Below are 20,813 nucleotides of genomic sequence, written 5' to 3'. Positions count from 1 at the left end.
CATCTATTCTTTAATAAAATTCTCAAAAATTATTAGGTCCTAAAAATGATTAAGTTATATTGATAACTAAGTCATAGCCTCCCATTAAGTGAGTGATAATGAGTCCATTAGTTTAATAATCATTGGAGGCCCAAAGGCCTGGTGCTTATTGACTAATGAAATTATCATTCATAGTATGATAATTTGGTTTGAGTCTTTCTAATGGTGGCTAGGTTGGCCGACCAAAGTCGGGCTTGATCATTTATTGGTCTGATTCACCAAATCAAATCATGTTAATGGTTGGACCTAACCAGATTTTTTCAGTGGAGGCCAAAGCCTACTAATTAGGTTCTGGGGTAAAATTAATTACTAGAAGTTGTTTAAAAAAATATCTGGTTATGAACCTACCCATAGATGCACATGGGTTGACCAACCAAATTGGGCTCGTGTGTAGTCTGTGTGGATTCTAGTACCCACTAAGGAATTAAAGTAATTCTTCGAATTAGAGGTTGAGGCTACCAATTCGTAAAAATACTGGGAGAAACTTTAGACTAAAGTCCAAGTCTTTAGTATTAATAATTTATGTACTAATATAGGTCTGGTTTTCTTTTATGCAGCTATGGCCACTACCCTGTCGCTCTGATCATTATTAGATAATGACAAGCTCATGGGACCTAATTTCGATAGCTGGTATCAAAAATTAAAAATCATCCTTGAGCATGAGCAGATCCTTTATGTAGTAACGGATCCGACACCTGAGGAGCCAGCCCTGAATACTAGAGGGACAGTCCGAGACACTTACCAGAAGTGGCTCAACGACCGCACCACCGTCCGGTGCATAATGCTGGCGGCAATGAATGATGAGTTCAGCCGCAGGTTTGAGAACGCCTAGCCAAAGAGATGCTTCAAATGTTGAACGACTCTTTTGGCACACCTGACGACGTTGAAAGGCACAAAACTAGTTGTGCCATTTTCAATACTCAGATGAGGGATGGAGCCTCAGTCACTGATCATGTACTGTACATGATCGAAATGATTGAGCACCTAAGTAAACTGGGTTTTTCCCTGCACGAGCAGCTCGGTAAGGATGCGATCCTTAATTCTCTGCCCAAGTCCTTCCTTCCCTTCCTTACTCATTTTTGAATGACAAAGCCTGCAGTGAACTACCACGGCTTGTTGGGGTGCTGCAGAACTTTGAGAAGGACCACCAGCTCCATAAGGAGTCGGTGAATGTTGTGGGAGGGTCTTCTTCTGGTTGTCGACCCTTTAAGAAAGGGAAGTAGAACAAAAAGAAGAAGAATAAGAAGGTGTAGCTTCATGCTAGGATGTCTGCACAGGGTCAGACCAAGAAGTGCAAGCCCGACCAGAGCCAGGCGGAGTGCTTCTTTTGCAAGAAGCAGGGGCACTGGAAGAGGAACTATCCTCTATACATTACCTCACTGGACCCGAACAGGCCAAAGAAGAAGCAAGGTACTGATATGATAACACCTTGCAACTTTTCCATTTGTGATACTACTACCTGGGTATTGGATACCAGAAGCCCTTATCATATTTGTAATTCGATGCAGGGTCTGCAGGTCAATAGGAGATTTGATGAAGGCAAGAGGTTCTTGAACGTTGGAGATGGAAGCAAAGTTCCAGTTCTATCATTAGGAATCATGAACCTTATAATCAATTTTCGAAATGTAATTCTGAGTGAATGTCACTATTGTCTAAGCTTTTTATTAAATATTATTTCTGTAGGCCTTTTGGCCATGTACGGTTATCAATTTTTAATAAAAAAAAATATTTGTAATATCATTTTGAATGGTGTTACAATGTTTGTTGGACAACTTAATAATGAAATTTACTTTCTATCACAACCTGTTAATGTGGTTCAAACCTCCGACAAACGCCCTAGAATAGATAATATGTCAGAAGTCTACCTTTGGCACTGTAAGCTAGGTCATATCAATAAGAACAGGATAAACAGGTTGGCTCAAGAAAGAATTCTTGAATTAGGTGATTATGAATCACTTCCAATCTGTGAGTCTTGTCTTCTTGATAAAATAACCAAATCACCTTTTACTGAAAAAGGTGAGCGAGCCAGTGAACTCTTGGGTCTGGTACATTCTGATATATGTGGACCCATGAGCTCAAGTGCTAGAGGTAGATATTTTACTTCATAACCTTCACAGATGACCTATCGAGGTATGGGTATGTCTATTTAATGAAGCATAAGTCGGAGTCGTTTGAAATATTTAAACTATTCCGAAATGAGGTAGAAAAATAAATTGGAAAGTGTATTAAAACTCTTCGATCTGATTGAGGAGGTGAATATCTTTTCAATGAGTTTCTGACATATCTTGGGGTGAATGGGATTCTCTCTCAATGGACTCCTCCTGGAATAACACAGCATAATGGTGTATCTGAAAGAAAGAATTGGATCTTGTTGGACATGGTTCGATCCATGATGGGGTTTGCTAGTCTGTCGATCTCCCTCTGGAGATATGCGCTCGAATCGGCTTGTTACTTTCTAAATAGAGTTTCGAGTAAGTCTGTAACCAAAATGCCATATGAGATATGGATAGGATGTAAGCCAATACTCTCGCACCTTAGGGTTTGGGGGTGTTCGACTTATGTTAAACGTTTAATTACGGACAAGCTAGGACCTAGGTCTGACAAGTGTAATTTTATAGGATACCCAAAAGAGACCAAAAGGTATTATTTCTACCTGGCTGATGAGCAAAAGGTGTTTGTCAGCCTTAAGGCAATCTTTTTGAAAAAGGAGTTCCTTGGTGAAGGGACTGTTGCCTCTAAGGTCGAACTTGACGAAGTTCGACAGGTGGAAAAACCAACACAAGTTGCTGAACCTGAATCGAATTTGATTAGATCAAATCCGGAGCCCATTGTTCAAGCACCCATAAGGCGATCTGGTAGAGTACTACGTCAACCGGACAGATACTATAGTTTCTTGATCCGGGATGATGATCTTATCGAACTTGATGAAAACGATGAGGATCCGATCACCTACATAGATGCAATGCAGAGACCCGACTCTGAGAAATGGCTAGAGGCCATGAAATCCGAAATGGAGTCCATGAAGGTCAATGATGTGTGGACATTGGTTGACCCACCGAAGGAGTAAAACCCATATTGTGTAAGTGGGTCTTCAAGAGGAAGAGGGGTGCAGATGGAAAGGTGGAAACCTATAAAGCTCATCTGGTTGCCAAGGGATATCGTCAACATTATGGTATAGACTATGACGAGATATTTTCTCCTGTGGCAATGCTCAAATCCATTCGGATTATGCTTGCGATGGCTATCCATCTGGACTATGAAATCTGGCAGATAGATGTGAAGACAGCTTTCCTAAATGGAGAGCTGGATGAAGAGGTGTATATGATACAACCTGAAGGATTCACATCTACAGATGAGTCTAAGGTGTGCAGACTACAGAGGTCCATTTATGGACTTAAGCAGGCATCCTGGAGTTGGAACATACGTTTTGATAGGACGATCAAGACGTATGGCTTCGTTAAGAACGGAGAAGAGCCCTGCATTTATAAGTGGGCTAATGGTCCAGTAGTGGTATTTCTTGTATTGTATGTGGATGATATTCTCTTAATCGAAAATGATGTCCCTGCATTACAGGGAATAAAGGTTTGGCTGTCGTCACAGTCCTCCATAAAGGATCTGGGAGAAGCTTCCTACATCCTAGGAATGAGGATCTATAGGGATAGATCTAAAAGGTTGCTTGGTTTATCCCAGTCTACGTACATAGATACTATGCTGAAGAGGTTCAGCATGGAGAATTCCAAGAAAGGCTATCTACCGATAGGCCATGGAATTTCTCTCTCGAAGAGGGATTGTCTGACAACACCTCAAGAGAGAGAGCGTATGAGTAGAATTCCATATGCTTCGACAGTGGGATCTATCATGTACGTCATGACATGTACATGATCAAATGTGGCATACTCACTAGGGGTAGTGAGTAGATACCAATCTGATCTTGGGAAGAATCACTGGAAGGTTGTTAAAATCATCCTGAAGTATTTAAGAAATATTAAGGACCAGTGGCTTGTTTATGGTGAATCGAACTTGAGACTTATAGGGTTTACAGACTCTAGTTTCCAGTCTGATCACGATGATAGCAAAAGTGTGTCGGGATTTATTTTTACCCTTAATGGTGGGGCTATCTGCTGGAAGAGTTTCAAGCAACACACAGTGGCTGATTCAGTTTGCGAGGCGGAGTATATCGCTGCATCTGATGTTGCCAAAAAAGTGGTGTGGCTGAGGAAATTCATCACCAAGCTCGGAGTAGCACCCTCTCTTGTTGGTCCAGTTCTGCTCTACTGTGACAGCTTTGGAGCCATTGCTCAGGCGAAGGAACCCAAGGCACACCAGCAGACGAAGCATATTCTGCGCCGCTACCATCTCATCCGAGAAATTATGGATCGAGGTGACGTCGACCTTCAAAAGATCGACGGAAAGAAGAATCTGACCGACCCATTCACTAAAGCCATTACGGTGAAGGAGTTTGATGACTAAAAGTCGAAGATGGGTATTAGATACTGCACCGATTGGCTTTAGGCCAAGTAAGAGATTGTTGGGAATAGTATCCCAAAGCCAATCGTCAGTCTGTTGACGGTTGTGCTCATTTTTGTATATGTACATGAATTATGAATTAATAAAAATTATTTTGGTATTTTTTATTACAAAATATTTCATCTTCTAATGAACTCCTATGTTGTGGTGAAGTCCTTAGGACTATTTAGACTCGACAAAGGAGGATTTGTCATTTAGTCCTTAAATCTGTTCGCGACCAAATGATACGTTGTTACCAAGGATGATAACGTTTATCAAGCATAGGTCATTGTGTGCCATATAGGTTGGTTGTCCTCTTAACCAATGAGTGTGGAGACACTGGTATGGCATACAGGTGAGATGTAAGGATACATCTGCACTGAACGTGACCGACTCCAGAGCTATTTCTGCTGTCAAGATTTGCTCCGATGGAATATGGGTATAAATATCCCTCCGACTTGAGACCGTCACGGTAACTTGCAAGCAACTCACTGCACTTAGGCACTGGACTACCTGAATTTTTAATTCGGTGATGGAAGGCTGCTGGGTGTAGTCAAGTACTTGACTTGTTGGTGCATGTGTCAAGATGGGATTGACCACTCTAGTTTAGGAGTTGTGTACAGTCATGTTTCAATTTAGCAAAACCTTGGCCAGGGTAGTCTTTGTGAGGAGTCACAGGACTGTTTGAGTTGAGCACGATTCAGATGATCTAATCAAGGTTGATAGTTTAACCCTGAGTTGTCCTAAACACAGAGGTCAAAAAGATGAATTATACAGTAACCATATTCACGTAGGTTCTGAGTGTTGCGATTGCAACCATTCGACCTATCCAGTTGTCGGGTACCATTGCTAGATGGTCACTTCGATTAGTACAGGAATTGGTTCCTGTGCCACCGGCTTAGGTTCGAACCTGCGGGGTCACACACATTAGAGGTTTCTATCTGATCTGATAGCTGATGAAGAGTCCTTCATGTCTGAGATTCTGTGATCGAGAATCAAGATTCTCTAATCATGAATTCCACACATTTTGGATACCGGGATCAAGAGTCCCACTGGTTTAGGACTCTTCGATCAGGGTTACATATCGATGAATTTTGATGCCCGATTACCCATCGGATTTGGACTCAATATTTATGAGAGGTTTAATTAGTGATTTGATCACTAATTAACTCAATATGATTGAGTAATTAATTTTGGATCAAGTCCAATTGAATTGGATTCAGTTGGGTTTGACATGATTAGGTTAAGAGTTGACCTAATCGTCGAGATGGTTTGGTCCCTGATATGATCAGGGGTTGGGCTTAATCAATTCCTGATTTGATTAGGATTTTATTGAGCCTAATTAAGCTTAATTAAGTTGGGTTTAAATTAGTCTAATTGGGCCTAACTTATTTTGTTCAATTAGGTTGGTTTAAATAATGAAACCACCTTGACCCATTCTCCCTGCGCCACCTCACTTCCACTGCGCCCATTTGAATTCACGAGAAGGAAGTTCTCAAGAATTTTTCCTCACACAATGCCCTCCTCATGCCCTACTTTAATACGCCATATGAGTGGATAAGAATGATTGGTTGGCCATTCAAATTCAAAATAAAGTTTGAATTTGAATGAGCAACCAATCTTAGCACCTTGACCTTATCCTCTTTTAGCACCCCATTTATTACACGAGAAAATATTTCTCATGAAATCACTCATGCACAAATTAAGCCACGCCCTCCTCTTCTCACGCCCTTAATGGATAGGGATAAATTGGTTTTCATTTGAATTCAAAATTTGATTTGAATTCAAATCTGCAATTACTCATCTTTATCCTCTCACGTGGATAAGACGTTTTGATGTTGTTTTAAAAGGAGGAGAGGAGTGGGGCATGTAAAAGAAGGAAAAAGAAGAAAAAAGAAGAAAAATTTTGGAGAGAAAATCTGAACGTGAGGAATCCTTGTGTGCAAGGTGAAGGTCTATATCCTTCTGAGAGAAAAAGAAAGAAAAGAAAGAAAATATGTGCGCAGGGTTCCAGTGAGTTCTTCAGGGTTTCAACCTGAAGTTCGGGAAGTGAGAAGGTGAGCTACGAGTGTCGTGAGCCTACCAAATTTTAGGAAGATCTTCAACATCCTCTCAAGCACGTCTGCTGATGATCTAGAGCATTCAAAGAATCGACAGACATCAATCAAAGAGTTCGATCAGCATCGGTCGTTGAAAGGGCTCTACAATGAGCTAGCACTCGTGAGGAGTCGATCAGATCGAGAGCTTCATGTGGATGATCTGTAGAGGCCAGATATGCTGTATGGCTACATCGTGATGATCAGACTCTCCTGACGGTGATCAGATTACGGTGATCTACTACCCGCACAAAGGTATTGTGTTCTGAACACATTACAGTAAAGTGTTTACTGTTCAAATTCGAATTTCAAATTTAAATACATGCATGCTATATTCATATTTAGATCCTAGTATAGGGTAAATTTTTATTAATTAATTAGATTAATTAATAATTTCTACTGTAAAATAGTGATTTTGAGAAAGTTTTAAAATTACCATTTTACCTCTGTATTGATTTTTGCCACAAAGAATACTCTAGATCAAATAAAATAGTTGTAGTAGATTGAGTCCATATCTTTGATTAGACCAAATGGACCATGATTGAGGCTCAATGGTTGAGCTTGAGTCATTCAATTGATTAGATCACCAAGTGACTCAAGTTGACCCATGTTATTAAGGTTAATCAGTATGACTGATTTAGGTGCCTTGGACCGACTTGTCTTTAGTCCTTCTCATGACATGATGAAGTCAGTGGAAGGATTTACGGTGTGCCAGTTGGATCGCTAGTCACTAATCCTTTACATGACTTAGTGAAGTCAGTGAAAGGATTTATGACTTGTAGATCGACTGATTTCTTATAAAATAAATTAATCAAATTCTCTAAATTATTAGATCCATAAAATGAGCTAGTTATGGAGATAACTAGATCGTAGCTTCCCATTAAGGTGCATAATAATGAGTCTAATATTTCAAATAGGCATTGGAGGTGCCACACGCCTAGTGTCTATTACGTATTAGAATTATCATCCATCTATGACAATCTTATTGTACCTTTAGATTAATGCTCAGTTTGACCGAGCCACACTCAGGCCTGAACATTTGTTTGTTGGATGCACTTGATATTATCATGTTAATGGTTGGACCTAACCAAGATTTTCAATAGAGGCACCACATGCCTGCTGAAGGGATGTCTAGGGCAAAATTTGATTGCTAGAAATTATTTGGAGAAATAATTGATTATGAACCTATCCATGGATGCACTAGGGTTGGCCGAGGCATACTTGGATGTAAATGCAGTCTGTGTGGATTCTAGTACCCACTGAAAAATTAAAGTAATTCCTCAAATTGGAGGTAGAGGCTATCAATTCGTATAACATAGTGAAAGAACCTTTAGACTAAAGTCCAAGTTGTTAGACTTAAAATAGTTCATATACTAATAGATCAATTATTTTCTTTTCAAAAATGGCTAGAATATTGTCACTCTATTCACTGTTAGACAGTGACAATGTTATCAGACTAATTTTGATGGCCAGTATCGGAAGTTGAATATAGTTTTTAAGCAAATTAATCAAGAAGTCTCAAGCTAACCCAAATAGACTTAAAAGAGAAATCAGCAGATGGTTGCTGGTCAAGATAGTTATATGATAACTTCTTGAAGTTTCTTTATTGGTAATACTACTATCTGGATATAGGATACCGATAGTATAAGTCATGTTTGTAAATAGTTGTAAAAGATTTAAGGATAGTAGAAGGTTTAAAAATGACAAAAGACTCCTGAATGTAAGAGATGGAAGTCTGTTCCAATCTTAACATTAAGAATCGTTGAGCTTATTTTCAATCTTAAAAATATCATTTTAAGTGATTATCACTATTGTCCAATCTTATTGATAGTATCAATAAGAATGATTATTGTGATATCATTGTGAATGATACTGCTATAATAAGTGGATAATTGAAAATGATATAAACTCAGTACCATAGCTTGTTAGTGTAAAGTACATATCTAACTAGCATCCTAGATTAGATAATGTCACTGAAGCTTATCTTTAGCATAATTGACTTAGTCACCTTTTATTGGAAAGGATGAATGAGTCAGTGATGTTTTGAGTTTGGTACATATTGATGTATTTGCACTCATGAACATAAATACTAGAGGAGGGCTTACTACTTCATTAAAATCTTTGACAATCTATTTTGGTGTGGGTGTGTCTTGCTTATGAAGCACAAGTCCAATCGATTGAAGTGTTCAAATGATTCCACAATGAGGTAGAAAAATAAACTACAAAGAGCATTAGAACTCATCAGTTAGATTGATGAAGTGAATATCTTTACAGTTAGTTTTTGATATGTCTTGAAAAGAATTGAATTCTCTCTCAATGGACCTCTCTTGGAACACCACTATTTAAAAGGATGTCTGAAAGGAGGTGTTGGGTATAAAATACCCACAGCCGGAACACACGGCGGAACCGCCATCAGCAAGTGCAGCTCCGCCCGGACTCCTACGGGAGCCGGGCTCCACCACCGACAGCAAGTGCAGCTCCGTCCGGACTCCTACGAGAGCCGGGCTCCACCGCCGACAGCAAGTGCAGCTCCGCCCGGACTCCTACGAGAGCTGGGCTCCACCGCCGACAGCAAGTGCAGCTCCGCCCGGACTCCTACGGGAGTCGGGCTCCACCGCCGACAGCAAGTACAGCTCCGCCCGGACTCCTACGGGAGCCGGGCTCCACCGCCATCAGCAAGTGCAGCTCCGCCCGGACTCCTACGGGTGCGGGCTCCACCGCCGACAGCAAGTACAGCTCCGCCCGGACTCCTACGGGAGCCGGGCTCCACCGCCGACAGCAAGTGCAGCTCCGCCCGGACTCCTACAGGAGCCGGGCTCCACCGCCATCAGCAAGTGCAGCTCCGTCCGGACTTCTACGGGAGCCGGGCTCCACCACCATCAGCAAGTGCAGCTCCGTCCGGACTCCTACGGGAGTCGGGCTCCGCTCTCAATATCAACTGCTGGTAAGCTCAATCCAGACTCCTATCAGAGCCGGGTTTCACCCTTAACTTTGTTTGCAGCGCAGCTCCGCCCGGACTCCTACGAGAGCCGGGCTCCACCGCCGACAGCAGTTGCAGCTCCGCCCGAACTCCTACGGGAGCCGGGCTCCGCCGCCAACATCAGAACAGCTCCGCCCAGATTCCTACGGGAGCCGGGCTCCGCTCACGACCCCTACCGCCCGGAGGGCCTCACCCAGACCTCAACAGAAATCGGGCTCCGGCTGTTACCGAGCTTCAATCGACAGATCCACGCCCCCTGACAGGCCCTCAAAATGGCCACGACCCCGCTCCACTTCCTGTGGCAGACTCCGCGTAGTATCATCATTCCCTGACAAGCCGCAGTAGCCATAGCCGCCTTGCACCACTTCCTGTGGCGGACTCCGCACAGCTCCACTATCCCCTGGCAGGCCACAGTGACGGCCACGAACCTGCTCCACCTCCTACGATGGATACCATGCGATTCTCCTGACGACGGACGCTGCTCCACCCCTCATAACAGATTCCACGTGGCGGGTCGAGGTGATGCCCACGTGTCTGCTCCATTATCTTTCGCAATCAATTCCCCTGACCGTGGGCGGCCCACTACCAGGCGGTTACAAACGTCGCCATCAGTCCGTTGCCTCCCCCGCCTATAAAAGAGGACTCAGATACGTTATTCTTTAAGCTCTTTTGCCTTACCTCAAAACTCTGCTAAACTCTCCGTTCGAGCACTCCATTCTTGTTGAGGCAGAGAACTGACTTGAGCGTCGGAGGGTCTTGCCGGAGCAACCCCACCTCCGGTTTAGACTTCCCTTGCAGGTCCCGCGGCGACCGCGGCTTCCTCAACTCCAGCTTCTCCGGCGCAGGCAAATTTTTGCACCAACAGGATTGGCGCTAGAGGAAGGGCGGCTGTGTCTTCGCAGCACCCTTGTTCTTGAAGGAGCGCTCAACAGAGCCACCTCCGGCCATCTCTCCGTCATCTACTCTTAATCCTTCCCTGTGAGATCGACACCCGATGCCTCCGCGCAGGGCATCCACCCGGCGGTCCACGACCTCCGCGGCCAGATCTCAGGCTCCGGCCTCCCCTCCCGTTTCTCAACCAGCCCCTCCTCCCCCTCCGGTGACGGTGGTCGGCGCGGAGCAGTTTGACTTGCTGGCGCAGCAGGTCAAAGGCCTCGTCGAGGCCGTACAGGCAATGCAGCAGCAGCCGCCGCAGGCGTCAGCGCATCCGGAAGGGGCATCTCCAGAATGTCAGAACCCGATGGTGGGGTGGGCCACCTGGGCCAGCCGCCCCATCCTCCCCGGGAAGGCGAATCCAAGGGTGGAGAGCCCTCAATCGGACCACGACTCCACCCCTAGAAGATCCCTGCCCCCGTTCTGCCAGAGGACCCTCGAGACTCGAAGTCGAGAGGACTTCCTGGACCGAAGGCTCCAGGAGATGAACCGGCGGATCGAAGAACTCCGCCATGCGCCTCCCGCTTACGGTGAGGATATCTGCACTGACCCTCCCTTCTCCCAAATGATTATGCAGGAACCGATCCCGCCGAATTTCAAGCTTCCTCAGTTCGAAAGCTACGACGGGACGTCAGACCCGATCGATCATCTGGAGGCCTTTCGAACGATGATGCTGCTCCACGGTGCCCCTGACGCCATCTTGTGCTGGGCTTTCCCGTCTACCTTGAAGGGAGCAGCAAGAAACTGGTACTCGGCTCTGAAATCGGGTACCGTATTCTCCTTTGATCAAATGAGCCACCAATTCGTGGCCCATTTTGTCAGCAGCCGACGTCCCCGAAAGGGTTCGGAGTCCCTCATCAACATCAAGCAGAGGGAGGGGGAGTCCATACGGGCCTACATCAACCGCTTCAACATCGCGGCGTTGGAAGTCCGGAACTTGGACCAGTCGGTTGCCATGGCCGCCCTGAAAGGTGGCCTTCAGAAGAATGATCTCTTATACTCCCTGGAGAAGAAGTACCCCAGGGATTTTGCCGATCTACTGGCTCGGGCTGAAAGATACGCCCGAGCGGAAGAGGCCTTCAAAATAAGGATGAAGAGACTGCGAGGGAGCATCAGGCGGGAGATTCTGGTAAGCCCGCAGTTGAGAAGAGGCCAAAGGAAGCCCGGCCTCGCTCTCGATCCCCTCCTGGACATAAGCGCGCCCATACTCCCCCCCGGGCACGCAGGCAGAGGAGCCCGGACAACAGGTTTCGGCGGGGTTCCCCGCCAGGGAAATTCCGCAACTACGCCCCCCTCAACACCTCGAAGGCCCAGGTACTGATGGAGGTCAGGGAGCTGCTTCCTAGGCCAGAGAGGATGCGCATGCACCCGAGAAGTGCAACCCCAACAAGTTCTGCCTCTACCACCGTGACCACGGCCACGACACCGAAGAGTGCATCCAGCTCCAGGACGAGATCGAGGAGCTCATCCGGCGAGGTCGGCTCGACAGATTCATCCGCCGCCGGCCTGAGGGTAGAGGAGACCGGCCAAGAGCCCTCCCACCGCCCGAACTGCAGAAAAGGGAGGAGCAGCCCGGGGACCGGCCTCCTATCGGGACCATCGACTCCATCGCCGGAGGGCCTCTAGGAGGAGCGGGAGAACTGTAAATGTATTGCTTACTATTTCGTTTTGAATCTACTTTTCTTTCTAGCTAACGCGCTCCTCCTACTTAACGCGGATGTATTATGACTGGATATGACCCCTCCAAAAACAACGGCCATGTCAGGAACAGGAGGAGAACCTCGTCCTGACATGAGCAAAGTCGAAGGCCCGGTTCTTTTAGACCGGATGGGGGGAGAGGCCTTACAACGCCCTAATGTGCCCCCACAGCCCTGTTAGGGACAGGAGGAGAACCTCGCCCTAACTTGAGCAAAGTCAAAGGCCCGGTTCTTTTAGACCGGATGGGGGGAGAGGCCTTACAAGCCCTAATGTGCCCCCACAGCCCTGTTAGGGACAGGAGGAGAACCTCGCCCTAACTTGAGCAAAGTCGAAGGCCCGGTTCTTTTAGACCGGATGGGGGGAGAGGGCTTGCAACGCCCTAATGTGCCCCCACAGCCATGTCAGGAACAGGAGGAGAACCTCGTCCTGACATGAGCAAAGTTGAAGGCCCGGTTCTTTTAGACCGGAGGGGGGAGAGGCCTTACAGCGCCCTAACGCGCCCCCACAAGCCAGGCTGATAACGAGAACCTCGCGCCGGCTCAAGCAAAATGGAAGACCCGGACTCCTACGGGAGCCGGGTTCGCCACCAAGGTAGCTTCGCCCGGACTCCTACGGGAGCCGGGTTCCGCCGCCAAGGTAAACTTCACCCAGACTCCTACGGGAGTCGGGTTCCACCACCCAGGGAAGCTTCGCCTGGACTCCTACGGGAGTCGGGTTCCGCCGTCAAGGTAAACTTCACCCGGACTCCTACGGGAGCCGGGTTTCACCGCCCAGGGAAGCTTCGCCCGGACTCCTACGGGAGCCGGGTTCCGCCGCCAAGGTAAACTTCACCCGGACTCCTACGGGAGCTGGGTTCCACCGCCCAGGGAATCTTCGCCCGAACTCCTAAGGGAGCCGGGTTCCGCCGCCAAGGTAAACTTCACCCGGACTCCTACGGGAGTCGGGTTCCACCGCCCAGGGAAGCTTCGCCCGGACTCCTACGGGAGCCGGGTTCCGCCGCCAAGGTAAACTTCACCCGGACTCCTACGGGAGCTGGGTTTCACCGCCCAGGGAAGCTTCACCCAGACTCCTAAGGGAGCCGGGTTCCACCGCCAGGGAAGCTTCGCCCGGACTCCTACGGGAGCCGGGTTCAGCCGCCAGGAAAGCTTCGCCCGGACTACTACGGGAGCCGGGTTCCGCCGCCAGGAAAGCTTCGCCCGGGCTCCTATGGGAGCCAGGCTCCGCCGCCAAGAAAGCCGGGCTCCATCCGCTACTTCGCCAGCAAGGGTTAAGAATGGTGGCGAGGCTTGGCCACATGACGAGATCGGATGGAAGGGAAGAGCCCCTTCCCACGACGACCTCTAAGCCAAACAGGCCAAACGACGAGAAAGGGTCAACGAACGACAATATTGGTGCTACGTGCGGACAAGGTAACACAAAATGCTTTTTCCTCATTTCCGATATATGTACTACAGGGCCAGGACGGCCAGAGAAAGAGGGACAAAATGACAAGAAAAAAAAAGGGCAGCTACAAAAAGGGGGTGACTACAAAAGAACTCTAAGGAGGTCCTGCTCCCTCTAACCTAGGGTGATCACCTCCATCCCTCAACCAGGGCTGCCTCAGGCTCTCCACCGTTTCCTCTAGTTCTTCCTTCTTTTGCAGCATATCCTGGAGCGCCTGACGAAGTCGCCGGCTCTCAGCCTCCGCTTCCCGATGCCACTTCCGCAAAACTTCAAACTCCGCCTCTGCATCCGCGACGGCCTTCCGCTCAAGCCCCAGTTGGATTTTTACTTGTTGAAGCTCGGCTGTCTTCTCCCCAAGGGAGACGGAAATCCCTTCGACAGTGCCTCTCAGGGCTTGGAGCTCTTCGGTATCTTGGGCGTTAGCAAGCTGCGCCCTAGTAACCAACTTCCCCTGGAGACGAACAACCTCGTCCGCCGCCCGACGGAATCTCCCTTTGTACTCTTCTACCTGCCGACGCCAGCTGGCCCGCTGCACGTCGTGGCTCACCTCGGCATCTTGAAGCTGCATCTGAAGGTCGGAAACTTTTTATGACCATATCTGCTCGTCCCGCGCTGTGAGTCGGGATGAGTTCCCTTCCAGTTGGCCGATCCTCCTCTTCGCAGCTGACAGCTCCACCTTAAGGGCGCTGATCCTGGCTTCTTGAGCCCAAGTTCGGTCGCTGGCGCTCTTCGTGCATTCCTCGAGCTCCTTTGCGAAGTTCGCCTTCCTCTGGCTGTAGTCCATGATTGCCTTCACTTGGAGACTCCTGAAGTGGGCGGCCTCAGCGGCGGCCTCGGAATAGCATTTTTTCGATCTGCGGAGCTCGTCCTCCGACTTTTTCAACTTCTTCATCAGGTGGAGGACCTCCTTTTTTAGCTGTTGGATAGTTGACTTCAGCGGGACCCCCAGGGGCAAGGGGAGTGCTTCGACGGGACACTGCCATCGGAAGAAGCAAATGTCAAAGACCAACTTATTACAAGAAGAAAGGCAGAAAAGAAGGAGCAGGGGGAAGGAAAGGCCATCCACAATAAGAAATTCAACTTTATTGATTAATTTTGAAGACAAGCGGAAAGGAAATATGGCGACAAAAGAAAGATACAAGATCGGAGGTCTCAGACCTCGGGGGCAGGGGGTGGAGAGCTCGGTGCGGGGGGCGCGACTGCGGCAGCAGCGGACGAAGGGGCGGCCTCGTCGTCAGACTCCTCCAAAAAGCCAGATCAAGGTCGGGATATCTGCTGGCCACCCTCTCTCGGCAGAGCTCGAACCCCTTGGTGAACGCCTCCAGGCCGAACTGGATGTTCAGCTCCCTCATCTCCGTGGAGGTCTTGAACTCCTCCACCGCAAGGGTCCTGGCCTCCGAGACCAGAATCGGAGTTTGCTCGGCCAGATGGGCGACCTCGGCCTCCGCCTTCCTTGCCGACTCCTCCAGGCTTCGCCTCTCCTCCTCCCGGACTCATCTTTCCTCTTCCCGGTCTTGTCTCTCTCTCTCCAGGGCCTCCCGGAGGGCGGCCACCTCGGCTGTCTTTACTTGAAGATGAGCAACCTCGTCTTGGCAGCGCTCCTCCGTCCGAAGAAGATCCCTTCTCATGCGGCCCGACGCCTCGACATAGGCGAAGAGCTGGTGCCCGATCTGCAGGGACAGATAGAGAATCACAACGAAGATCGAGCAACTGTGCCAATAAAAATCCGCTTACCTCAAGAAAGGACCCTAAGGTGTCCCAGGCCCGCTACTCGGGATCGGCACGGTCGATCCTCTCCACGACATCGGACAGAATGCAACCATCGAGCAATCGACGGATCAGAGCCTTGTCATTGAAGGGGTTCTCCGATCCCCCCTCGGAGCAGACGGACTCGTCTGCAGCAGCTCGATGGCTGCTCGGCCTGCGGGCCATCGATTTTCTCCTCCTCCCCGCGGCGAGTGCCTCCGCGGGGCGGACCTCCGAATGGGGACCCCGGTCGGCGGGCTCCTTGAGGGAGCCCGGGGGGCCGCTGGCTCGGCATCCGAAGGAATGTCGATTGCCGGGGTCGCCTGGACGGGCGCGGCCAAGCTCGTCTCCTCCACCCTGGCCCTCTTCGCCGAGCCAGAAGTCGTCACGCCCTTCCTTTTCTGGGCTCTCATGGCCTTGGCGAGCATCCGTGTGGCTTCGGCGTCCATTGCTAAAAAAAAAAAAAAAATAGGAAAAGAAAAGAAGAAGGAAAAAGCGGCACCAATCAGTCCAAAAAAAAAAAAAAAAAAAAAAAGAAGAAGAAAGAAAAAAGAGAAAGAGAAAAGAGGAAAAAGGAGAGAGAAAGAAAGAGAGGGAAGAAGAAGACAAGAAAAGGAAAGATGTATACTTGCTGGATCCTGAGGGCTCAGGCCGATGTTGAAGAGAAGCTGCTCCCTCAGTAGGTTTGGAAGGGAAGGAGCGGGGTAACTCAGGAGCTTCTGGGCGGCCTGAAGGTCGTCCTCTCCCAGGCTGGGAGCCCGACGGACGGAATCCCTCAGAGACCCCCAAGGGGGCAGGCCCAGTTCCAGGGTCAGACAGTAAATAAAGAGAAATTTCCCCTTCCAGTTGTGAATCGAAGAAGGGCGCCCTTCAGCAACCCCTTCTTACCGAACTGGGGGGAGAAGTACCACCAATCCTTCGCTGAAGGATGGCGTTTGAAGGTGTAGAAATGTCTGAACAGGGAGAGGGAAGGCTGGACCTCGGCTATATGACAGAGAGAGAGAAACCCTATCAAAAACCTAAAAGAATTCGGGGCGACTGAGGCGAGAGAAATGTCTAAGAAATGAAAGAAGGCGGCAACAAAAGCAGGAAGCGAAAGCCGGAGTCCGGCACGGAATGCCTCCTGGTACAAACAAAAGCGACCAGGAGGGGGAGCGCTGGCCCGGTCAGAGGGGCCAGGGAGCTCCAGGTCGTACTCTGAAGGGACCCCGTACCGAGCCCTTATCAGGAGAAGTTCGTCCGAAGTCGACGAACAAGGAATGGCACCCGGTGCAAAAATCGGGCGAGGCCCTGCCCCGAACGCGGGTTCGTCCGCAGAGACAGGGGCCTGGGGGTTTGAAGCAGAAGAACTCCCAGAACTTACAGGGGCAGAAGAATCGGAAGACATTTTTCTTTAGGGGAGAACCTAAAGGACCCTAGAAAAGCAAGTCAAGAAGGGAGGGAGACGTCGGAGGTCAACTCAGGAGAAGACACAAAAGAAGCGAAAGGAGGAGAGGACCCTAGGCGGTAAGAAGAAGAAGGTGGGCACTAACCTATCTTGCTCTGGGGGCCTGGGGAGCGAGAAACGGAAGGCGCCTACGGCTCGAGAGGGCGTTCGCTAGAGCAGACTCTCGGGGAGGTGACAGACGCCAGCAAGAAATCAGAAACGGAGTGGGGCGCCTGAAGGGGGGAGGACGGGTTTAAATAGACCCTGGGATCCGGCGCCATAATGATATCGAATCCCCCCAGGCCAGTCCGCATCCGACACGTGTCCCACTCCCCGTGGCAGACGGCTGAAGGCGGCTGGCGGTTGGCAGGGTCATAATTGCGTCGTATCTAGGCCAGCGTACCTGCGGGGTCTTCGAAGCGTCCCCTCGTATCGCCCCAATTCGAAAAGACTCCGGCACGCGCTCATTTAATGCCAAAATATCTGGGAGCGGCGGGGCACGGAATTCGAAGGGATGGTTTCGGCTGTACTTCTATGTACTTCCTTCATTTGAAATTCAAAACTCGGATGTAGGGGGACTGGTGTTGGGTATAAAATACCCACAGCCGGAACCCACGGCGGAACCGCCATCAGCAAGTGCAGCTCCGCCCGGACTCCTACGGGAGCCGGGCTCCACCGTCGACAGTAAGTGCAGCTCCGTCTGGACTCCTACGGGAGCCGGGTTCCACCACCGACAGCAAGTGCAGCTCCGTTCGGACTTCTACGGGAGCCGGGCTCCACCGCCGACAGCAAGTGCAGCTCCGCCCGGACTCCTACGGGAGCCGGGCTCCACCGCCGACAGCAAGTACAGCTCCGCTCGGACTCCTACGGGAGCCGGGCTCCACCGCCATCAGCAAGTGCAGCTCCGCCCGGACTCCTACGGGAGTCGGGCTCCATCGCCGACAGCAAGTACAGCTCCGCCCGGACTCCTACGGGAGCCGGCTCCACCACCGACAGCAAGTGCAGCTCCGCCGGACTCCTACGGGAGCCGGGCTCCACCGCCATCAGCAAGTGTAGCTCCGTCCGGACTCCTACGGGAGTCGGGCTCCACCGCCATCAGCAAGTGCAGCTCCGTCCGGACTCCTACGGGAGCCGGGCTCCGCTCTCAATATCAACTGCTGGTAAGCTCAATCCGGACTCCTATCAGAGCCGGGTTTCACCCTTAACTTTGTTTGCAGCGCAGCTCCGCCCGGACTCCTACGAGAGCCGGGCTCCACCGCCGACAGCAGTTGCAGCTCCGCCCGGACTCCTACGGGAGCCGGGCTCCGCCGCCAACATCAGAACAGCTCCGCCCGGATTCCTACGGGAGTCGGGCTCCGCTCACGACCCCTACCGCCCGGAGGGCCTCACCCGGACCTCAACAGAAACTGGGCTCCGGCCGTTACCGAGCTTCAATCGACAGATCCACGCCCCCTGACAGGCCCTCAAAACGGCCACGACCCCGCTCCACTTCCTGTGGCGGACTCGCGCAGTATCATCATTCCCTGACAAGCCACAGTAGCCATAGCCGCCCTGCTCCACTTCCTGTGGCGGACTCCGCACAGCTCCACTATCCCCTGGCAGGCCACAGTGACGGCCACGAACCTGCTCCACCTCCTGCGATGGATACCACGCGATTCTCCTGACGACGGACGCTGCTCCACCCCTCATAACAGATTCCACGTGGCGGGTCGAGGTGATGCCCACGTGTCTGCTCCATTATCTTTCGCAATCAATTCCCCTGACCGTGGGCGGCCCACTACTAGGCGGTTACAAACGTCGCCATCAGTCCGTTGCCTCCCCCACCTATAAAAGGGGGACTCAGATACGTTATTCTTTAAGCTCTTTTGCCTTACCTCAAAACTCTGCTAAACTCTCCGTTCGAGCACTCCATTCTTGTTGAGGCAGAGAACTGACTTGAGTGTCGGAGGGTCTTGCCGGAGCAACCCCACCTCCAGTTTAGACTTCCCTTGCAGGTCCCGGCGGCGACCGCGGCTTCCTCAACTCCAGCTTCTCCGGCGCAGGCGGATCTTTGCACCAACAGGAGGATTGAACTTTGTTAGACATAGTTCAGTCTACTGTGGATTTGCTGGTCTACCTGAGGTTATGTTTTAGAGACTACTTGATATGTGCACAAAAATATTTTGAGCAAATCGATCACCAAATCTCCATATGAGATATGAACTTGAGTAATTCGATACTCTTTTACCTTAGCGTTAAGGGTGTCGAGCTCATGTGAAATATTTACAAATCGATTAGCTTGGATTTTGATCTGATAAATATTATATTAGAGATATTTCTTCTATCTTCCAAATGGACATAAGATATTCATGAATCTTAAGGCATTCTTTTTGGAAAAGAAGTTTCTTAGTGAAGAAACTATTACCATTAAAACCAAGCTTAGTGAAGCTTGAAAGGTAGAAAAACTGACTCTAACATAAACCAACAGAATCAGAGTTAATTAAATCAATTTCGGAGCCTAATGTAAGGGCATCCTTGAGTAGATATGGTAGAGTACCATATCAGCCGATCAGATACTTTGGTTTTTAGGTTCGAGATAGAGATTTGATCTTCCATATAGATGCCATATAGGGATCTAACTTTGAGAAGTGGCTTGGAGCCATTAAATCTAAAATAAAATCCATAAAGATCGACGATGTATAGACATTCGTTGATTCACCTGAAGGGGTAAGACTCATAGGATGTGAGTAGATTTTAGATGGATAAGAGGCACAGATGGAAAGGTGTATTAATTCTATCCAGTTGTCAAGGATTTCATCAAAGTTATATTGTTGATTATGATGAGATATTTTTCTTGTGGCAATCCTCATACCCATTCGGATTGAATTAAACTTCTCAGAGTTGGAACATACGTTTTGAACGTATGACTTCATTGAGAATGAAATAGAATCTGTATATACAAATAGGCTAATAGTTTTATAATAGTATTCTTTGTATTGTTTGGATAAAATTTTCTTAATCGAGAACGACATCCCTACATTATAGGAAATAAAAGCTTGATTGTCATCTCTGTTCTCCATAAAAGTTTGGAAGGTTATGAGAACTATCCTTAAGTATTTATGAAATACTAAGGACCACTGTTCATTTATGAAGAATCTAATTTAAAATCTATGAAATATTGATTCTAATTTCTAGTCGAATTGAAATGACAAAGTTGTGTCAGGTTATGTTTTTATTCTAAAAGAAGAGCGATATGCTGGAGAGGTTCCATGTAGTATTTAGTAGCTAGTTTTATTTGTGATATGGAGTTTTTTACGATATTTGATGCTGGTAAAGAAGTTGTTTGGTTATGAAAGTTCTTTAGCGAGCTTGGAGTAGCACCCTCCATCAATGGTTCAGTCCTTCTATATTGACAACAGTACTGGAACCATAGCTCAAACTAAAGAATCGATGTTCTATCTAAGAATCAAACACTTTCTGTATTATAATTACCTTGTTCGATAAGATCGAAATAAAGTCAACCTTAGAAAGATCGACTGAAAGGAGAACTTGACCGACCCATTGACTAGAGCAATCGGATCTAAAGAGTTTAATGATCTAAAATGAAAGATGGATATTTGATATCGATCTGATTGGTTTGAATCCAAATGGGAGTTATTAGAAAATGTATCCTAAAAACAATCATCTAGGTTGTAGATGATTGTGCTCCATATAAATATATGAATTATAAAACGATAAATGTTATCTAGCAAGAATCACCATAAGGAATACATCTTCTTAAATAGAATTCATATGTTATGATGAAGTCCTTAGAGCTACTTCTAAAATGATAAAGAAAGATTTATTATGTACTTCTTAAATTCTACTCACGACCAAATGATACAATTATTACAAGGATGATAGTTGTATCGAGTGTAGGTCATTTTGTGCCATATTTGTTGGTTATCCTCTTAACCAAGGCATGTGG

This window comes from Elaeis guineensis, chromosome 11 (genome assembly GCF_000442705.2).
Source record: "Elaeis guineensis isolate ETL-2024a chromosome 11, EG11, whole genome shotgun sequence".
In the NCBI taxonomy this organism is placed as follows: Eukaryota; Viridiplantae; Streptophyta; class Magnoliopsida; order Arecales; family Arecaceae; genus Elaeis; species Elaeis guineensis.
This window is presented reverse-complemented; position numbering follows the sequence as displayed.